Source organism: Lissotriton helveticus, chromosome 3_1, assembly GCF_964261635.1.
Source record: "Lissotriton helveticus chromosome 3_1, aLisHel1.1, whole genome shotgun sequence".
NCBI classification, from domain to species: Eukaryota; Metazoa; Chordata; class Amphibia; order Caudata; family Salamandridae; genus Lissotriton; species Lissotriton helveticus.
Genome location: NC_136061.1, coordinates 1,855,657,596 through 1,855,669,760, shown reverse-complemented (window position 1 = coordinate 1,855,669,760; position 12,165 = coordinate 1,855,657,596). Strand labels below are relative to the sequence as shown.

At 41.0% G+C, this 12,165-nt stretch overlaps 1 protein-coding gene across 2 annotated transcripts in view; it reads right to left on the bottom strand.

Annotated features, from left to right (window-relative positions):
- PIDD1 (p53-induced death domain protein 1) overlaps window positions 1–12,165 on the bottom strand; it is a 197,708-nt gene that overhangs the window by 171,189 nt on the left and 14,354 nt on the right. The window contains exons 3-4 of one of the 2 annotated variants that reach the window (XM_078682801.1): window positions 11,910–12,004; window positions 3,438–3,614 (exon numbers count right to left, since the gene is read on the bottom strand). The gene's annotated coding sequence lies outside the window, so the exon portion shown is untranslated. Of the gene's footprint in view, window positions 1–3,433; window positions 3,615–11,909; window positions 12,005–12,165 lie in introns of those variants that run through there. The other variant, XM_078682802.1, reaches the window with a different exon arrangement.

Sequence of the window (12,165 nt, the reverse complement as noted above, 5' to 3'; positions counted from 1 at the left end):
AATCTGGGCAAATTACTTAATCTCCCCGTGCCTAACAAAAATAAATGTGTCCTTGTGTAACGCATCTGGGGCTTACATAAGGCACTCTGATACCTTCCGGTCAAGTTTGCGCTATAGAACACTCAAAAAAAAAAAAAAAAAAAATGTGCCTCATAACTTGTCATAGCCCACCTACACAGTCAATAAATGGTATGTGTGTGTTTTTTTCTTCATATTACTTGTTAAAGTGCTTGAAAAAATTAAGAATGTTGAAGCCACTAACGCAAAAAAAGCGGGTTTATGATATGGCCCAGAACTCTCAGCGGCGCTACAGGACCATATTACATGCTTACATCTTATGCATCTTCTTCCATTCTTTATCTGCAGTCGTACCAGGTGTAAAGTGCTATTTTTTCCCATTTTTGAGTGCAGAGGGACCGTTCCTCAACAGAGTTGAAGCCTCCAGTGATTAATGATTTCTCTCTCCTACCTTAAGAATTGTAAAATAACACGCGTACTGCCATCGGCTGCTATCCCTGCATGTATGGCCATGCCGCTGTGTGTCCGTTCTAAATAGATGCATGCACAACAGCAGAACACGAGTGCTGACATCTTTTCACTGTGATGGAATTATAGAAAACAGACTTCACGACTATTTGCGGGAAAGTTATTGTAACATGCATTCTATGCCGTAAGAAAACTTTTTTTCCCCATGTCAGATTCTCTGCACTTTGATAACATCGTAGGACAGGATCTTTGCCTTGTACGAATAAGTGTGTGAATATTATTAAACCTATTTTACATAATTGTGTCACTGGGCCACATTTCACCGATATGGGGGCTCTCTCTATCTGTATATCTATCGCCTTATCTGTATTTCTGTCTGTCTTTTTCTACATCGAACATGCTGTTGAACACGTACTATAAAACCTACACTCATCCACATACCTATGAAGTGTAAAAGTCAAATTCTAAGCTATTACCATAATACAGCCTAACTATTGCCATAAGGCACTGCTTATTGGATCAGCAGCTGCAACTTACAAATCATAACCCTATTACTGCTTGCAGGGGCTATTTAAGAAATTTGCATTTCGGTGGATAGATGTAACCATTTGTGCACTGATTCTGGTTGAATACATTTGCTTATAACTGGAACTCATGAAAGAAATAGCATGGCATAAACCCTGGAGGCTGACCAGCAGAGTAAAGTGTTTTTATGGCCATTATTGTGGGACCAGTGACTCAGATACCCATTGCCTCTTGGGAGGCAGAGCCTTCGTCGCACTTAAAAAAAGCATTTGCAATGCAATAGTTCTCACATTTACACGAGTTTAAGCTATTGGCATTGTAAATGACAATGCCTTTTATTTATGTTTTAAAAACGAAAACAAAAATAAAAGACATTATTTGCAATGTCAATAGCTCAAACTCGCGTAAATGCGAGACCTATTGCATTGCAAATGCTTGTTGTAAAAAGACAACGGTCCTGGGACGGTTAATTCCGATAGTTTAAATGCTGCAGCTGAAGTGTCATTCAGTGAGTTTCCTGTGCTGTGAAACCCAAGCCGGGAAGACAGCTAAACAGGCCTTTCTGCTAGGGTGTCTGCTTGCCTGAAAGGAATGCAAATGTGCACGACGAGTTCCTTTCGAAATGTAAAGAGTAATCTGCTCATGTAAAGGATGCTAAGGAGCCAGTACTGACTTTAATTGATCAAATCACGGGAATCTTTGTGATGACAAAGATTTATTCTTTTTGAGTGGTAGTGCAAAGAGTTAGCAACCGTGCTGTGAAGTGCGTGCTATAACTGTATTTGTATTTATATATTGTTTACTACCCCTGATGAGGTGTTAAAGGGACAGTTATGTAAAAAGAAATTGCATTACCTACTGTCTAGGAGTTACTAAAATCTATATTTTGGAAGCACCATTTTATCGTAAACCTTTTTGGGCATTTTGTAGAAGTCTATCTTATACTGTATGAAATGCAAGTTTAAAATAATGGCTTACGTATTCACAGTGCTTTCTGTCACAGGCTGTGACCTCATAGCACTAAACTAAGATTTAATTCTGTGGCTCTCTGGTTACATACAGACCTCTGCAGTGCACTAACTATTAGAGGTTTCATAACGTACTATAGTGCCTTTCAATTTATTTTTCAGTTAAGCTGTATGTTATTTTATATGTAGCTACCTGACGGTGAAAGACAAAAAAACGTGCATAATATTTTCTTTTTTAATCCACACCTTTGACCTCGCCCCCATTCTCACTGATCTCGCCCTATTGCATGCAGCATCACAGTTTCCATACTTTTTTTTAATACACTTCGACCTCTGTATGTATGACAAAACCAAGAAAGCAGCAAATACTAACTACATTTAAATGGTACGGTGAGCTATAGATCATACAAGGCACCACCAGCCAATGAATTCAGCTCATCTCACGCTGGGCTCCACTCTTCCACCTGCCTTTCTGCTTCCTGTTTGCGCGCCACAAAGCCGGTATTACGGACGGCTTAGGCGCTGCTACAGATCCTTGTTTACTTTTAACCATGGTGTTGAAATGCCTCTGGGTTAACTTTGTAGCATGGATATATTACACTCTGGAGTTTATTTTGTTATGCGAGCCAGTGTCTGCCTTTCTTTAATAGGGCTCATAGCTCATACCCAATAGGTACATGTACATGTATTTATATATGTACATGTATTTATATAGCGCAAATCACCGACACGGTATCTAAGCGCTTGCTTAGGGAACCCGTTCTGGTATTCCCCTGTGAGACACCCCGGCAGGGTGTCCACAAGGTGAAAGCCAGGCATCCCGCCGCGAGGGGCCGTAGTGGAGATTAAGCAAGCTATTGCCCAGAGTCGCAGAGTGTGACCCCGTGAGTCGAGTAGGCACCGGAGCGAGAATTGTCGAGTCTGTGGAATTTTTGAGCCCGAGACCCGCCGAGGCGGGTAATCGAACCCTGGTCCACGGCCGATCTCAGCTTCTGGGTCTGCCGCCTCTAACCACTGAGCCACGCTTCTCCACATAGCCACGCTTCTCCACATAGGTGAAGTACAATCACCTTTTCTACTACTCACTAACACAGTAGAGTGTTATGCTCTTTCCCCAAATTCCCTTGGAGACACCACTCACCTCGGCCGGACAGAGGCCACCAAATCCCCGTGAAACCACTTCCACCACAGAAGGGGCGCAGGGCATAAATAAGAATGAAAAAGGCAAAACCATGCAATGCGACAACACACTGGTAACCAAGGTGCCAATGCCAAGCCTGTTAGTGCAATACACATAGCTATATATTTTGCAATTCTCATGTCACAACATACAACATTGTTCTTCTTATTTATATTTTCTTTAGCGGCTCACTCCCCATTACAGACTTCCACAAAGACTTTGGATTGCATTAAGAGCAGGGTGATAAAATGAAATCCGCAATGAACTGACTCACCCACCTCACTCTTCCGCTGCCTCACTTATGGGTGTGGGAATCACCAGTGCTAGACACCCTGTGTAAATAATATTGGAGTTAAGAACTTCTGTTCTAGGCACCGGCGTTCAAACAGGAACACAAAGGACCAATGTGTTCTTATTTTCATCCTCTTTGGAAATCCCACTTCGGAGGCACGAGTCTAAACATAAGAAAGGAAGAGATCACAGAAAAACAACACTAATGTGTTCAATGCAGAGCTCAGGAACTTTACAACCAACGAGGTTCAAATTAAGGAAGGCAAAACAGAGCCATTTCACGAAATTTAGAAATTCGCAGTTAAGGTGTCTCACCCACTGGTTCTCACTTTGGAATAGATAAAAGTCTGACATCTGATTATAAATATGACTACATAATCTTATATATCCTAAACATTACTTCTCATAAAATGTCTCCTTCTTTTATCTAAAACTCTGGATTGTTATCGTAGTTCATTGACATTTCTGGGCTCCCAGTTATTAAGATTCATGCCTTGTGTGGTCTACAGTTTACAAATCGAAGCGAGGGCGGCCTATGCACAAACAATAGTGTACAGCGCTGTTTCACTCAAAGAACTACAAATCATAATATTAGACATTGTTTTACTTCGTAATTTACACTGTACCAGTGAGTTTCTTGTGGGCAGAAACCTCAAATATTAAAAAGATACAGTTTTAGACCAAACCTTCTTTCACTCTAATTACAGAGAGTGTCACTAGAGTATCCGGATTAATTACAGACCTAACACGAGCACTATGAAGCCAGACAAATGGTTCAAATGTGTGATAAAGACATTAATAACATATCATAATGTGTTTATACCCACCGGGACGTATGTGATAATTCAGTTGCTTTCACCTCTATAAACTGTATCCCCACGTATGGACTCAATCAGGCTCCAGCATAAATCCAGATTTAGGTGCAATCTCCCCTTTGCAGCCAGAGCACTAATTAAACACCACACGGATGGATCTTTGTGTGCGTGATTTTACACCAAGTGGAACCTGGCACAAATACTGTGGGCCCACTCTCCATTAGGCACACATTGCATGCTCATCTTCTGCTACCATGTCAATTCTTCACCAATGGTACCTCTACAGTGCAAGGCCCATCTTCTCACTTCAGTTGACATAATCCTTCTACAAAAGCTTCTGATCCTTAACATTTACAATGGTTGTCACATTAGTTCCACCTTACATCAGCTCATCCACCATAAGATTATACTTCAAAAATGCAACACGCTCATACAACTCCTCAACTTTCTTACTTCATTTTAATCTTTGCTGGTTTCCTTGCACATTACTCTCTTACAGCATCTTATTTCGTGGACACGCAACTAGCTATTTTTGATGAAAATATAAACTTTTGATAATAATGTTGTGCTTTATCTGATACTCATTTACCAATCTAATGCATGAAAGATTTACGATAAGACATTTATAGAAGAAACTGTCAGTTGCATTGGCAGTAGAAGTTCAGCTTCCAGTTCCACTAAGCTGACTGACCCTCCTTGGGCCCGCTTGCTTTTTATAATAAAGCCTGTACTATATTGCCAGCAGAAATCGCTCCCTCTTATTTTTCATCCTGCAACCGTCCCACCTCGCCAATCTTTCTAAGGTCCCTGATTATCCCTCCTCCAATACTACAGCACTGCAGTGGGAATACACCTCACACTGGAACAGGTAAACATTAGTGCTAAATTTCACATTCTTAAATTTGACCTTGTAGTTCATTTTAAACTGTATCACATGCATTGCTCTCCTAATATTTATTGCATGGACTTAACGGGACATCACAGAGCCCATGCCTATTCCCTGTTCCTGTTATAATTTGATTTATATATCCATATTGTGCATAGGTTAGTCACTGCTTTTTATGCTGCAGCAATTTTAGTGTTGACAACAGATGACAAACTGAAATGGAGTCATAGATTCCCATAAAATCTCTTCAAGGGCTCCCTTCAATCCGAGCACATTATAAAGAGTTAACAGTAAACTCAGTAATTACCCAATGTAACCTTTCATCCAGGCAGTTCACTTTAAAACAATTTTAAGAGGCTTTCTCTGATTAATTCTGAACTTTCTCAATAATGTTTAATATCAATAAGGACAATTTTAACACCATTAGCTAAAATTTCTAGAAATTCTCTCTTCTACAAATTTTTCAGTTTCAAGATCACCAAGCAGCAATATAAATCACTAATTGAGACAGGCAGTGAATGCGCCCCAATAATATTAGGACTGGCATACGATATAGGTTTCCAAATCAATCCAAGGTTTTTTGGAGCATTTCACACTCTAAGTGGTGCTGCAAACGTTATTGTACAATACCTGCAATATCTCACCACATCACCTGCTGATCAGGAGGCTACCACAAATACTCCAGCAGTGTTCTCTGAGATAGAATAGTTCAGAATTGAGCCTTATTCACAAATGCAAAACACACAAGATAATAATAATAATAATAATAATAATAATCCACATTTGTAAAGCGCGAATCATCACCCGTTAGGGTCTCTAGGCGCTGGGGGCCGTCGGGAAGATTAAGTAAGCTATTGCCCAGAGTCACATGGTGCTGGGCTAATCTGCCACCGGCCCCGGGGATCGAACCATGATCCCCAGATTCCGGAGTCAGTCACCCTGGCCACGGCGCCACACCTCTCCCCTGATGATGGACGGAATGTTGCACAATGGCAAAACACTCACCCCCAGTCACAGATTTGGGTTTAATCCATCGTTATTTTGCTCATCAAGCCACCCCAGTTCAGACATGGCCGTATGCAAATCAGTCTTAACCCTGTGTCTCATGGGAACAGTCCAGACCGAACTGCCAAGCCATGTCCTCCCTGGACCGGAATCAAGCATCCTAGTACCGGGTTCTGGCTATCAGCCGTCTTCAGCCAGGATAGCTGGACTCCAGTGGTGTAGTGAGCACGGGACCCACGTCTGGGCATACCCTTCCCACATAGGGCAAACAGCAAAAAACACAAGATGATAGACGGAATGTTGCACAATGGCAAAACACTCACCCCCAGTCACAGATCTGAGTTTAATCCATCGTTATTTTGATTACCAAGCCACCCAGTTCAGACATGGCCATATGCAAATCAGTCTTGACCCTGTGCCTCATGGGAACAGTCCAGACCAAACTGCCAAGCCATGTCTTCCCTGGACCGGAATCAAGCATCCTAGGAGCGGTTTCTGGCTGTCAGCCGTCTTCCGCCAGGATAGCTTGACTCCAGTGGCGTAGTGAGCACGGGACCCACGTCTGGGCATACCCTTCCCACATAGGGTGTACAGCAAAACACACAAGATGATAGACGGAATGTTGCACAATGGCAAACACTCACCCCCAGTCACAGATCTGGGTTTAATCCATCGTTATTTTGCTCACCAAGCCACCCCAGTTCAGACATGGCCATATGCAAATCAGTCTCGACCCTGTGCCTCATGGGAACAGTCCAGACCGAACTGCCAAGCCACGTCTTCCCTGGACCGGAATCAAGCATCCTAGGACCGGTTTCTGGCTATCAGCCATCTTCAGCCAGGATAGCTTGACTCCAGTGGCGTAGTGAGCACAGGATCCACGTCTGGGCATACCCTTCCCACATAGGGTGAACAGCAAAACATACAAGATGATGGACAGAATGTTTCACAATGGCAAAACACTCACCCCCAGTCACAAATCTGGGTTTAATCCATCGATATTTTGCTCACCAAGCCACCCCAGTTCAGACATGGCCATATGCAAATCAGTCTAAACCCTGTGCCTCATGGGAACAGTCCAGACCGAACTGCCAAGCCATGTCTTCCCTGGACCGGAATCAAGCATCCTAGGACCGGTTTCTGGCTATCAGCCTTCTTCAGCCAGGATAGCTTGACTCCAGTGGCGTAGTGAGCATGGGACCCACGTCTGGGCATACCCTTCCCACATAGGGTGAACAGCAAAACACAGTTCGGGCTGGACTGTTCCCATGAGGCACAGGGTCAAGACTGATTTGCATATGGCCATGTCTGAACTGGGGTGGCTTAGTGAGCAAAATAACCATGGATTAAACCCAGATCTGTGATGGGGGTGAATGTTTTTCCATTGTGCAACATTCCATCCATCATCTTGTGTGTTTTGCTGTTCACCCTATGTGGGAAGGGTATGCCCAGACGTGGGACCCGTGCTCACTACGCCACTGGAGTAAAGCTATCCTGGCTGAAGACGGCTGATAGCCAGAAACCGGTCCTAGGATGCTTGATTCCGGTCCATGGAAGACATGGCTTGGCAGTTCGGGCTGGACTGTTCCCATGAGGCACAGGGTCAAGAATGATTTGCATATGGCCATGTCTGAACTGGGGTGCCTTGGTGAGGAATATAACAATGGATTAAACCCAGATCTGTGACTGGGGGTGAATGTTTTGCCATTGTGCAACATTACGTCCATCATCTTGTGTGTTTTGCTGTTCACCCTATGTGGGAAGGGTATGCCCAGACGTGGGTCCCCTGCTCACTACGCCACTGGAGTTAAGCTATCCTGGCTGAAGACGTCTGATAGCCAGAAACTGGTCCTAGGATGCTTGATTCCGGTCCAGGGAAGACATGGCCTGGGAGTTCGGGCTGGACTGTTCCCATGAGGCACAGGGTCAAGACTGATTTGCATATGGCCATGTCTGAACTGGGGTGGCTTGCTGAGCAAAATAACGATGGATTAAACCCAAATATGTGACTGGGGGTTAATGTTTTGCCATTGTGCAACATTCCGTCCATCATCTTGTGTGTTTTGTTTATTTACAAATGCAACATTTTTTCTTAAGACATTTAGAAAGTATACGCTTCTCTATAGGCAAAAACCTAAACCGTATCAGCCACCATATCACATAACAGTATGCACTGTTTATGTACACTGCAGTCGATTCCCTTTCTTAAAAAGTCTCATTCTGATCCACTATCATTCACATTCTCTTTTGACGATCAGAATGTACCTTTCCTTTATTCATATTGTTATTTTTCCGTTATTGGAATGATACTTCATCCAATAAAACCTACATTTGTTTTTACCAGTCTTGGCGATAATATTAGCTAAATAACCAATGTTAAAATAATTATAACAGTCCTTACTTTGATGTCTCTTTATGGATAACTCCGTTCTTCCTGCCTTTCACAAAATGTTAAGAAACAGACCAGGAGGCAGACGCAATAGTCATAAGAACCAGGATAAATATGAATATCAAAATGAAATGTGTTCTCTGGGATTCATTTAGATACAATAATTCGTTGGGGAGCCTCTGTAAGTGCTAAACATACCCCTTATCCCTTTCCGTGCGTCGGACGCCCCCCTGGCCGTCCGACGTCACGGTGGGCGTGTGCGGAGGACGGCCGAGGGCCGTCCTGACCATGCTCAGTCAAATCACCCGCACTGCGGCGGAATTCCAGCCGCGGTCAACGGGTTAAAGGTATCCTTAGCATTTACTGAGGCTTCCCACAGTATCATCGTATTTAAATGAAACCGAAGGAACACATTTTATTTTGATTTCCTGTATTCTTGCCACCTTTCTTTTCTAAGGCACATTCATCGTCCTTGCTTTGCTCACATAAACAAAGTTTGCACATATTTTACTGACTATGTCAAGTAATATTGGTTCAGACTATAGCTTAGAGAATCTAGGTTTGATATATATGTGTCATATTTTTGCAAAGTGGTAAGTTATTTATCTTATGAATTTTCTATGAGACTTAGACCAAATCACTTTACAATGACTTATCAAGATAGTACAATACATATAAGTAAGTTGCGCAGGACATAAGAGAAAAGAGCAGGAAAATGAACAATAAACAGAGTACAAAGGTGATAGTAAAAAGGAGCACACATTATCAAGCTTGCACAAAAACAGAAATGTCGTAATAAAGCAGTGCATAAAAACATAAAAGTTCACTTTGCCATCCATCTGCATGATTCTCTTTAGATAAACTTTAATTTTCAGTCTTGCTAACAACTACTTAAAATAATTCCTGGATGACGCTAATGTACGCAAATAGGTCAAATTTGTATATACAGGAGTCCTTAATACCTTTTATAAAATTAATAACTCAGTTGTAACATTTTATCTTGGTGAAAATGCCGATCCAACCTTTCTGAGTACTCTTTGTAAATACCTTGTTCCTAACCTTCATTATATGTCCTTGCTCTCTACTGTTTCTCAAATGTTTACAAAAACTCTTGCAGTAAAATAAACAACAGAAGGTTATGCATGCTATACATGCACATCACCAAACAGCAATAGATATGCTTTGTTGTCTCTTTCCCCATTAATGTTACTTTAATCACCCCAGTCTTCTGTTCCCTTGAGTACCTCTCCTTTAGTATTTTTCAATTAGTTAATTTCTGAATTTGAAGTCAATGCCTAGGAAAACAACAGATTGCAACTGGAAATAAATGCAACTTATGTTTCTTAATGTAGGCAGTTTGAGATCCGTTACAATCATACTATTTAGATTAATTAGAATTCTCATTCGTCTTGACACCTCTGTTCTTTTATGTCCCACTTTCCTGTGATCAAAACTTCCCATATGCTCTCATCAGACACACCACCCCTATTCCGTTGATACTGCCATTAATTCACACATACCTATGTCATACAAAACTACACAAAACAAAACCATCCAAACACTTCTTAGAAAAACTCTCAATACGGTGATCTTGCATTCTCAATCTCAAAACGACTCAACAGAGCTTTCTTTTTTAGGTAAAAGCCAAGCTATATATACCTGGAGACTCATTACAAGTTGGACATTTTTTGGAGATGGAAATACCAGGGACAAACATACCACTTTCCACCCCAGTGAAAGGCTATGCTCCAGGATCATGCAAGGGACAACATGCCAACACAGACTTACCAGGTTCAATTTTGCATGTTATCCTCTAGTCGGACTGGTTTCACCACACATTTTCTTCTCTCTTTTAGAAAGAGCAAAGTGTGACTAGAAACTCATCAGGTTTTACTGTCTGCATTCTCATTATCAACAAGGGAGAACTATGTTGTGGTACTTCTTGACCTTACAGTGGCATTTGGCAATGCTTTAAATTGGCTTAGATTTTACCTAAGTGACAGGTGTAATCAGGTGATTTCAGTGTGAATGTGCATCAATACGTTAATGAAGGTCAGCTTTTTCTAACAATAAGATCTGAACCAGATATGAAAACTAAAAGTGACCTCGGGAGTACACAATCATGGCTCTCAAAACGATTTTTCGATCCAAACCCAGACAAAACAGAATTTTTATAAACAGCTTCAGGTCTCGAAAATTCTACTCGCCCACTCGCTATGGTGAGTCAGATTACTCAGAGCAAGCTATTTTTAGGGTCTACTTGCCTGTTCTGGTGAGCTGACAAACAACAGCTGTTTTTTTACTCACAAAGTGAATGAACAATAAAGATGCCTTCAAATCGTGTTTTTATCTTGTCACATTTACTCTGCATTCAAAGACAGAAGTCAAAAAACAGTTTGTATTCCTACATTTGCTTTTCTTTTCCTGACAGGGTTTTGTTCAGTGAACTGTGTGGGCTGTGCAAACTGTGTGAAATGAAAGGCTGTAAAATGTCAGTCTTTTGTAACACAACGTTGAAATAGCTAATAAGTGAACAATACAAACATTTCAAAATATATTTCAGTAGTTTTGAAGACACATCTTTGTATTTCTGTAAGGTGAAAAAAAATGTTTATTGGATGAAAACAAATCAGAACAATTTACTTGGCGGTTTGCAAATTATACATAGTTTTGCTGAAATCCAATTTCCAAACATCGTTTCTACATTATATAGTTTTATCAGTAAAACTGCATGTTAGTGGGAATGTCTGTGGCCATTTCAATGGACAATGTGCTGTCTGTAAATGACAGTGCACTACCACATAATGCTTTAGTAATATATTTAATAAAAGTGAGTTTTTGAACATTGAACTGAGAAATATTTATGCCCCGCCCTGATGACAATGCTATTAGTAAACTAAGAAGCAAGTCAGGGGTGATGTGTACCTTATACATGGACTTGATTCTTATTACACATGAAGCAAACGTTTAGTCTATTAAATCAAAAGAAATTGTTATTTTTGTACAGCAGAAATTCTGAACTCTCATATATGAAGGTGTTTTTATATCAGATAATAAAGAGAAAAGGCGGCTCCAGATAATAAAATATTTGCCTAGGATCACACTATTTGAGACCAGCTTATGAGTCAAGTTCATTAAAGTAAGGTCGAGTTGATTATTAGAGTTACTTGACCAGCAGGACTAGTAATATTTTTATGATTTTGCGAGGTCTCATCTTGATGCATATTCTGATTATTGACTAGCTCACACTCTATTGGATTGAATTGTATGTTAAGTCACTGGGATTTGTCCAGGATTAGAAACTCTCACTACAGGGTCACATATGCTAAATAGTACAAGAGACTGATCAATGGCAATTACTCACTTTCAGCAACATATAAGTACCTGGTCACCAATGGGGATCTTCAGACATCAGTATATTTCCTCATGTAAACTTCTTCTTCTCACCACCCGTGCTTCCTACATCAAATACAAACACAGTAAAAAACAATAAAGTACTCTCTCATGGAAGATAATCTCCCACTGCAAGTACTGATTCAAAGATGAAAAATGCTAATAGGGACTACATCCTTATCTGATGTGCAAACCTGGTTTATATGTCCAATTTCCTAGGTTTACAT